Source organism: Loxodonta africana, chromosome 10 (genome assembly GCF_030014295.1).
Source record: "Loxodonta africana isolate mLoxAfr1 chromosome 10, mLoxAfr1.hap2, whole genome shotgun sequence".
Lineage (NCBI taxonomy): Eukaryota > Metazoa > Chordata > Mammalia > Proboscidea > Elephantidae > Loxodonta > Loxodonta africana.
The window spans coordinates 61,721,950-61,731,226 of NC_087351.1; the positions used below are offsets into that span (position 1 = coordinate 61,721,950).

At 50.0% G+C, this 9,277-nt stretch overlaps 1 pseudogene; it reads right to left on the reverse strand.

Annotated features, from left to right (window-relative positions):
• Positions 1 to 630: 630 nt before the first annotated feature.
• LOC111750199 (exonuclease mut-7 homolog) lies at positions 631 to 2,552 on the reverse strand (annotated as a pseudogene).
• Positions 2,553 to 9,277: the final 6,725 nt, after the last annotated feature.

Consider the following 9,277-nt stretch of genomic DNA (forward strand, 5'->3'; position numbering starts at 1 on the left):
CTCTCTCATCCTTAGCGCCTGTTGACTAGGTCAATGGGCACCTGTAGGGTCAGGAGCCCACACAACTCCCTGCACTTCAGACCAGTCAGCCCTTTCTGTCTCCCTCACCCTTAGCCTCCGTGGGCTAGGTCAATGGATGTCATTGGAACATGTCCAAATTTAGCCATCTCTTCATTCCTGCACCTCCTCCACTTCCATTCATCGAGTGTACCCAGGTGGTCACCACAAGTGAGCATACCAGACTGTCTACTCACCAGCTCCCTTTAATTTCCAGTCCTGGGAAGGGGATCTTTTGATGGACACTGACTTTTAATGCCTCAATGTACCCAAATGCAAACTGCTTGCTCAAAATTAAAAAAGCCAAATAGCCTTTTTGTTTTTTAAGTGTATGTCCAAGACCACCATTATTGCAGTGTTGTCTGGGGCACTGGCTGCCCTGGCGGGGCTGCTAGCAGGGCTGCGGGCTCACAGAAGCTAGGGCATCAGGGCCCCCAGGGCCTTGTGGAACTGTGTGGTCAGGCAGTCCAGGTGAGATCCCTCCCAGAAGACCTTGCCACTGACTGTGCATCAGTAGGAGGGCCATTGCCCCAGGTGCCACAGCACACCTGCTGGGATCCCTGCCAGCTGCAGTTATGTGCTGTTGCCCAGTGTGGCGGTATGCAGGTCCACTGCCTCCAGCCAGTGGGCATGGTGAGTCATAGACACAGTTCCTGGGGGCAGTTCTGGTGCTGAACCTGTCCCCTGCCTGTCCTCACTTGGGGTGGCCTCATCATCACTTGTGCCATTGGGGCCTTCATGGTGGCCGTTCAGCCACATGAGGTGCTTCATCATGTTTTTGGAGACCTTCAGGTACTGGTCACAGTTACATACCTGGCAGTGGCTGAAGATGTCAGAGAGGGCAACTGGAATGCTGAAGTGCCCAAGCACTGCCTGTACCTGCTCCCCAGCCTTGAGGGCGCAGATGGCTGAGAGGCAGTGCCTAGCCCCAACCTGAGCCTGGAGCTTGCTGCCAATATCAGGACAATCCTCCCCTCCTGTATGGTGTCCATTGCTGTCCTGCAGTGGTCCTCGTCGGGCGTCCAGCACACCCACGTCCATGCCCAGGCAGGGCAGGCTCCATGCCAGGCCCTGTAGCACGCTGTCGCACACCAGGCAGACGTCCCTGGTGGCGACTTCAGGCCACTGCTGAGCTGGGGCAGGCACCTGCTGGGCTGGGTCCAGGGCCTCCTGGGCCCCTGATCTCGTGCTGCACCTGGACTGGGCCAGGTTTGTGGACCGGTGAAAGCAGATCGGGTCTTGGCATAGCACCTGTACACCTCCAGCAGGCAGTAGGCATCTGTGACTACATAGATGAGCTCCTCCTGCAGTGGCCTCAGGTGCCAGTTGGAAAGCTGCTGCTCCTTGTCCAGGGACTTGCCCAGCATCTGCTGCACCAGGAGGCTCAGGCCCTGAAGTACCCTTGCCTGTCCACACCTGAGAGAAGCCAGACCAGGAGCTGGGACACGGTCTGTGCTCCCCACCGCCCCCACCCCCCGTCCTTCTGCGGCCCCCTAAGTGTGAGTCGGGACATGACCAGCAGCAGCATGAGGCCCTCCACTAGGGAAGTGCAAGGCCAGCTAGATGCCCCAAATGAGGGCCTCCACTCCAGGTCTTCTTGAGATAGGGAAGAAACAGTGACTGAGCCCCTAGGCAAGGAGCCCTGCAACACCTGCAACTTGCAACTTACTTACAATAGTATGTGCTTGGCTAATGCAAAACCCCCATCCTGGAATGTGAGATAAGGAAAGAACAAACAATGTACTCCCTTGTGAGATGTTTTTCAGAAGGACCGACTAGATCTGGTCCCTGGAGCATGCGCAGACATCCGCAAGGTGACTGATGACCTCCCCCTGAGGCAAGTACCCGTGACAGCAATCAAACCGGCGCTGCAGGGGGACTGCACAGGCAGACACCCAATAATAAATCCTGCCAACCAATCCCAGGAGGCTTTGCTACAGGTTCCATCTTGGATTCTAGGTGCACATGCAGGCTAGTTTAGTATGCACCGCCATCCTGAGAAGTACCCGCCCCTTGAAAGAATCCACTAAATAGTCATTACCCAATTATCCTCACCAAACCCATATAAGCCCCAGAGAAAACTTTGTTAGGGGAACAGAGGCTAGCGTTGCCTGGTCCCTCTCTGTTCCCCACTCTGGAGCCTTTGCTTTCTTTCTGCTGCTAATAAACCTTTGTTCGCATGGAACCTCTGAGCCTCTCCCAGTCATTCTTGGTCAGTACAAGGCAAGAACCTAGGCAGGGCTTGGTCCCGAGCTGGAAAGCCTTAGCCTGCAACACTCTCACATGGCCAGGAAATGGATATCCTCTCTGGTGATGGGCAGCTGGTAGTAACTTCTCCTGTCCTCGTCACCGGGCTACTCGAACCTTCTGCCAGCCTGGGCCACTCTCTCCTGTAGCCAAAGCCTGCTTAGCTCCGTGGCCACCGAGGCCAGCAGCCACACCATGGCAACAAGAGGTCCCGGGTACAGTGAAGGGCCAACAGCTGGAGTAGCCATCCTGCAGCCATTCATTCTGCCCCACCAGGTCCCACACATGGGTCAGCCCAGTCTTCTGACACAGACTTCCCTCCACGAGCTATTTGTAGCACAAGTCCTGCAGGGTCCCCAGGCATTGCTGGTTGATGATGTTGGGGCACAGGGCTGGGTCCATGCCATACCGATCCAGCAGGCACAGTACCTGTTTACTCAGCAGTTTTGGACTCAGCTTCTCCAGCCTGACAGCCATCATTTTTGGGAACCTCTCATGATATCTCTGATGTCGAAGCCAGGCTGGCACTAGGAGTTCATGAGGACCAGCAGTCTCTTCTGCAGGGTAGAATCCGCATAATCCAGGAAGCCATCTATGTAAGCACTCCACCAGGTTCACCTTGTTCTGGAGAAGCAGTGGAGCACTCATCTTTTCAATGTCTAATTCTGGGTGCAGCTTGAGCTGAGCTTTGCGCTCAGCAGGATGACCTCTTTGAACCTGCCTTGTTGTGGAGGCAGTGGATGTAGTCCAGCAGAAGGCTCCAGTTGGGGCCATGTAGCCTGAAGATTCTGACCAGCGGCTTGACAGGACTAAGCTGGCTCCCTGCGAGGACCCTGGCCACACTGGCCTGTAGCTGCCTTAGCTGCAGGCTGCAGCTCACAGGTGACACAGGCCTGCAGTGAGGGTCCCTGCCTCCCCCAAGCCCCTCCGGCCAGGCCAGCCACCCTCCAGCATGCCCAGAAGTCCTGTTAGCTGTTGTCCAGGACAGCAAATCCCCACCAGGCTTCCTCCCAGAGTTGCTGCAGCTCCTTTGTGGGCCACCACGCCTGCAGCATCTGCAGGAACAGGAGTGGGTCCCAGCCAGCAGTGGGGTCATGGGTGTGATCACCAGTGGTGGGGTACCAGCAATGGGGTAACCAGCAGGGTCCTCAACAGTGGAGTCACCAGTGGCATCACCAGTATGGACTGACTAGATCCAGTATGGACTCCTGGGTCCATCCTTCATGGGAGGCGGCAGCAGCTTGAGAAGTGGAGAACTTCACAGAAGTGGCTCACCTGGTTGTGGAGGCTGGAAAGTCTTAAATCCATGGGTGAGGCGTAGGGTTGTCGGGACACATGGTCGCAAGGGCTGTCAAACTGAAATCAATAGGCCAGATGACAGGCTACTGGCTCATAAGGCTATGGAAGCTGGCAAATCCCAGAATCAGCAGACCACAGGGAAGGCCACTGGCTCAAGTCCCAAGAACCAGAGATCAGGGAATGACCAGCCATATGCAGGATCCAGATGCAGGGAGAGAGCACCTGCCAGAGAACTCACATATATATATAGGATGTATGTCATGGCCCAGGGAAGAGCGTGACTTGAGTAAGGATGGGACTTGAGTCACACTCGCCTGCGAGACTGTGACTCAAGATACTACCCCACACTAATCCTGCCTCATTAACATATTAAAAAACAAAAACAAAAACAAACCCGTTGCCTTTGTGTTAATTCCAACACATAGCAACCCTATATGGAAGTTAGGATTCTCAACCTACAAAATGTAGGATAATTAGGATAATTACATCAGATCATAAAATGGAGGACAGCCACACAATACTGGGAAACATGGTCTAGCTAAGCCAAGCCAACACACAACACCAACCACCACACCTGGTTAGGGTTCCATATACCTTATTTGTATGGTCCCACCCAACCACCCTGTGGGAGTCACAAAGACTATGGCTAACCAAAAAAACCAAACCTGTTGCCCTTGAGTTGATTCTGACTCATAGCGACTTTATAGGACAGAGAAGAACTGCCCCCATGCAGTTTTCAAGGAGTGCCTGGTGGATTTGAACTGCGCAAGCTTTTGGTTAGCAGCGGTACCTCTTAACCACTACTCCACCAGGGCTAGCTAGAAGGGCCATATTAAGTAATTCACTGCACCCACTCCGTAAGTGCATGGGCCTTAAGTTCCCCGCACTCAGATTCCATCTCTAACATTCTGAGGCTATGTACTGTTAGCTTTTGGCAATCCTAAAACCAAACCAAAAACCAAACCCATTGCCATCCAGTCGACTAAGCAACCCTATAGGACAGAGTGAACTACCCAGTAAGCTTTCCAAGGCTGTAATCTTTAGGGAAGCAGACTTCCACATCTTTCTCCTGAGGAGCGGATGATGGGTTTGAATCACAGACCTTTCACTTAGCAGCTGAGCACTTAACCACAGAGCCAGGAGAGCTCTAGCAACCCTAAAACCAAACCAAACCAGTGCAGTGGAGTAGATTCCGACTCATACCGACCCTATAGGACAGAGTAGAACTGCTCCCCATAGAGATTCCAAGGAGTGCCTGGCAGATTAAAACTGCCGACCCTTATGATTAGCAGCCGTAGCACTTAACCATTACGCCACCAGGGTTTCCCTAGCAACCCTGAAAATAAAAGAGGAGACAGGGCGACAGCATTCTGCCACGCTGGTCTCTCATCTCTGCCATCTCAAGGGCATTCTGGGCTACTCTAAGAGTGTTTTTTTTTACCCAGAAGGAGGGAGAAGTGGGAACCCTTGTCAGAAGGTCAGCCGTATCTGTACAATGTAAGGAAAGACTGTTGATTGGCCAGATTTTTGGTCTGCAACATTCAAAAGCCAAATCCTTGAGCGAACAGGAGTGAAAGAAGGCGATATTAAGTAGGAGGTGGTGAGGGAAGGTCACTGCAGGGTAATGGTGGTCGTAACTGAGAGCAGCATTCTGGACCACTGCGCGAAGAACCTGGGAATTTTGGAGTCGGAGGTGTACTTTTTGCTCTGTTGTGGGGTGGTGGTTTTCTCAAACGGACTGAGCAGCCTCTGCTGGCTTCCGAGGGTGATAACAGCTTTTCGCAGAGACGTTTTCATGATATTCCAGTAGGAGGCAGTGCTGAGACAGCTTCAAGCACCAAATTATCCTATATCACCGCCTAAGTTTTAAACCCTAAAAAGAGGTGTAAAATGCGAGAAAAATGTAAAGCAGTGGGAAGAGGGAATCAATAATAAAAATTAGTCATATTTTCGTCTATTTGTCATGCACACATTGGGAATCTATCGAGTACGTATGAACCTGAAAATAGGCGAAGAGTGTTTATTCTGAGTTTGGACACACTGTTCAGGTGGAGAATGCAAAGGAAATAAATTATTCGTAAAATTAGCAGATGGCAAAAGAGACGGGGTCTCGCTATGTTGTCCAGGCTGGAGTGCAGTGGCTATTCACAGGCGCGATCCCACTACTGATCAGCACGGGAGTTTTGACCTGCTCCGTTTCCGACCTGGGCCGGTTCACCCCTCCTTAGGCAACCTGGTGGTCCCCCGCTCCCGGGAGGTCACCATATTGATGCCGAACTTAGTGCGGACACCCGATCGGCACAGCGCACTACAGCCCAGAACTCCTGGACTCAAGCGATCCTCCAGCCTCAGCCTCCCGGGTAGCTGGGACTACAGGCGCGCGCCACCGCGCCCGGCGATTAGACACAGCGCTAGAGGAGCCTTAGAGGCTGCGGTGCTGTGACGTCAGTGGAGGAGGAGGAGCGAAGCCGGAGTCCTGTAGCACGAATGCTCACGCCCAGCGCTAGACGGTCTTCAGACGAAGGCCGTGGTGACGCCATGGGGGCGGGGCTGGGGCCCGGCATTACAGCGGTCCGAGCTAACTCTAGGCTTCGGACGTTTCGCTGTCCCGGCGCTTTGCCCCAAAACTTGTTTTCGTATTTGACAGAAACTGATCAGCGTGTGCTTAGTGCTCGTAGGTGGCCGGACACATAAAAAGAGAAAAAAGGAAACGCTATAGCCAGGCCCCTCAGCATTGCCTTGCTTCAGATTGCTTTGATTCAGGATGCTGAATCTTTTGGGGGAAATTATTTACGAGTGAACCATCTGGTTCTAAATCTGCCATTATCTGCCGCAAGCATTTATGAGGTTCCTGGGCGCTGCAAAGTAGCCTCATCCGTGGTAGCGGAGCTAAACTTGGAAAGATTAGTGGCGAGCAAGAGTGCCCGAGGCCAGCTCAGTCTTCGCTATTGGAACGAAGGGAGCTGGCGTAGCCATCTGTTTTCGCTGACCTTTCGTGTTTGTTGCCCATTATTAATAGAGAAAAATCTAGTATCTGGGTAGACTGGCGCAAGAATTAGGATTCGGCAACCTGAAGCCTTGGAACAAGTTTAGTAGAGTGGGAGGGCAAGAGTTTCTAACCATAGTTCTGCCACCCAAAAAGACCAAACCCACTGCAGTCAAGTCGGTTCCGATTCACAGTGACATGTGACAGTAGAACTACCCCATAAAAAGGTTACAGGTTTCCAACGCTGTAAACCTTTTTTTTTTTTTTCCAACGCTGTAAATACGGAAGCAACTGGAGAGCAGCTGATGGGTTCAAACCCACGACCTTCTGGTTAGCAGCAGTGCTTTAACCACTGCATCACCAGGTTTCCTAGTTCTGCCACAGCAGACCTTTTATTTGTCTCTTAACGGCAATCTTTCCCATCCTTCTTCTCTCTTAGAAACTAGTCCAAACTTTCCTCTTTCCTTAAAGCTTCTCCCTTACCACTTCCTCTCCTGCAGCAGAAAACTTCTCTCCCTCATTCATAGATAAAGGTCGTAACACAAAAACTCTTTTCAACAACTTGTTACCCTCCGTCCACCCCCACGCCGTATCTCCTTTTCACCTATATAAAGAGATTCTGAGTTCTCTTCTGCCTTACAAAAAAACGACTGTCTTTTTATCTAGCCTCTCTTCCCGCCCCTCTAAGCTTTGCTGGTATCTCTTCCTCTGCCCTGTAAATGTTGTTGCTCTTGTAGTTCCTCCTAAACCTTCTCTGTTAACTCCCCACGCTCTTTCTGAGCTAGCTCATCCATTCTCAAGGCTCTTAAACTATAACTCCAATCCTATGCTCTTTTCGAAACTCCAGATCCACATTTTAGCTACCTTCTGGATGTCATCTTGAAATCATTCAAACACTTGAAACTCAACGTGTGCAAGCAAGATTGATTATCTCCCTTCCTCCAAACTTGCAGTTCTTCCTGTATTTTCAGCCTCTACCAGTTTTTGGGTACCAGTGTATTTAGTTACTCAATCCAGAGTTCTCCAATTCATCCTTGGCAACTGTTTCATTTGTTCAACACCAAATGTTTATTTCACATCTACTCATCAGGATTGGAGGAAGACTCATTAACAACCTGCGTTATGCAGGTGACACAACGTTGCTTGCTGAAAGTGAAGAGGACCTGAAGCACTTACTGATGAAGATCAAAGACCACAGCCTTCAGTATGAATTACACCTCAACATAAAGAAAACAAAAATCCTCACAACTGGATCAATAAACAACATCATGATAACCAGAGAAAAGATTGAAGTTTTCAAGGATTTCATTTTATTTGGATCCACAACCAACACCCATGGAAGCAGCAGTCAAGAAATAAAAAAATACATTACATAGGGCAAATCTGCTGCAAAGGACCACTTTAAAGTGTTCAAAAGCAAAGATGTCACCTTGAATACTAAGGTGTGCCTGACCCAAGCCATGGTATTTTCAATCCCATCATATGCACGCAAAAAGCTGGACAATGAATAAGGAAGACTGAAGGAGTGACACCTTTGAATTGCGGTGTTGGCGAAGAATGTTGAATATACCACGGACTACCAGAAGAATCATCAAATCTGTCTTGGAAGAAGTACAACCAGAATGCTCCTTAGAAGCAAGGATGGCAAGACTGCATTTTACATACTTTGGACATGTTGTCAGGAGGGATCAGTCCTTGGAGAGAGACATTGTGCTTGGTAAAGTACAGGATCGGGGGAAAAGAGGAAGACCCTTAATGAGATGGATTGACACAGTGGCTGCAACAAATGCGCTCAAGTATAAAACGATTGTGAGCATGGCACGGGACCAGAGCAGTATTTCGTTCTGTGGTACATATGGTTGCTATGAGTTGGAACCGACTGGACGGCACCTATCAACAACAACCCAATGCCCAGCAGTGTGCTAGGTGATGGGGGAGACAGACAAAAACCCAGATATATAAATATAAATGTATGTTGTTGTTGGGTGCCATTGATTTGGTTCCAACTCATAGTGACCCTATGAACAACAGAATGAAACGCAGCCCAGTCCTGTGCCATCATCACAATCGTTGCTATGTTTGAGCCCATTGTTGCAGCCACTGTGTCAATCCATCTCATTGAGGGGCTTCCTCTTTTTTGCTGACCCTCCATTTTACCAAGCATGATGTCCTTCTCCAGCTAGTGGTCCCTCCTGATAACCTGTTCAAAGTATGTGAGAGGAAGTCTCGCTGTCATTGCTTCTAAGGAGCATTCTGGCTGTACTTCTTCCAGTGCATATTTGTTTGTTCTTCTGGCAGTCCATGGTATATTCAATATTCTTTGTCAACACCATAATTCAAAGGCATCAATTCTTCGGTCTTCCTTATTCACTGTCCAGCTTTCACGTGTATATGAAGGAACTGAAAACACCATGGCTTGGGTCATGGGCACCTTAGTTATCAAAGTGACATCTTTGATTTTGAACACTTTAAAGAGGTCTTTTGCAGCAGATTTGCCCTGTGCAATGCATCATTTGATTTCTTGACTGCTGCTTCCATGGGCATTGATAGTGGATCCAAATAAAATGAAATCCTTGGCAACTTCAATCTTTTCTCCATTTATCATTGTGTTGCTTATTGGTCCAGCTATGAGGATTTTGTTTTCTTTATGTTGAGGTGTAACCCATACTGAAGGCTGTGGTCTTTGAT